Source organism: Penaeus monodon, chromosome 20 (genome assembly GCF_015228065.2).
Source record: "Penaeus monodon isolate SGIC_2016 chromosome 20, NSTDA_Pmon_1, whole genome shotgun sequence".
Lineage (NCBI taxonomy): Eukaryota > Metazoa > Arthropoda > Malacostraca > Decapoda > Penaeidae > Penaeus > Penaeus monodon.
In genome coordinates, this window is record NC_051405.1 from 42842987 (window position 1) to 42843848 (window position 862).

Below are 862 nucleotides of genomic sequence, written 5' to 3' on the forward strand. Positions count from 1 at the left end.
TTTCAAACGTCTATTCGTCTACACTAAATCTCGGTTACACTGTCAATAGATTTCGCTCGAATCCATAGACTATCAATGTAAACAGCCTAGTCACCCATATTGGTTACAACTGTTACGATGTAAACTAGCGGCTAAATAATTACCGGACCAAAATGAATATTGCAATGGACGGAACTGTTACCTTCCTTACTCCTGTCAGTTTTCAGATTAATCTGTGAGATTTTTTTTTTTATTGTTTTTTGTGAAGAGCTTCGTTGTTATGATTTATATCTCACGTTTCCTTACACTTACGAATCAGTAAACTCCTGTAGATACAGCTACATGTATATTAAATCAATCAAAGAATTCAGTACTTTTTTCAAATCATATACATTCGTAATAATTTTAGTTCTCAGTGACACGATTTCGAATCTGTAGATAGAGGGACGCCTATATGTTCGGTCCAGTGGGCGGAAACCGAGCGAAAGGAATAGACAGATGGACGAAATCTACCGGAAACCAATCAATGAAACCGCGCCTTTATCTCAATAATACTATCTTACACAATTACGTACCATACCACCCATGGGGAACTGTATTGGTTCTGCCACACTAGAATACACTGGATTAATTAACAGTGCCCTTGTGTGTGATATATATATTTGATATGGCTTCCTGGCCTTCGCCAATGCTAGGTTCTCGTCACATCCCATTCTCGGACACAGTATAGATAACACAGATACCCTGGAGCTTTACGCCTCTCAGAGATTCATCGTCACAGAAGTGCAGGATTCGCCTCACCCCTTCCATTACAACTACGCCAGCCAAAACAAATCAGTGTATCCCAGTTTACCATTTATATACTAACTTCATTTCGTTCCAG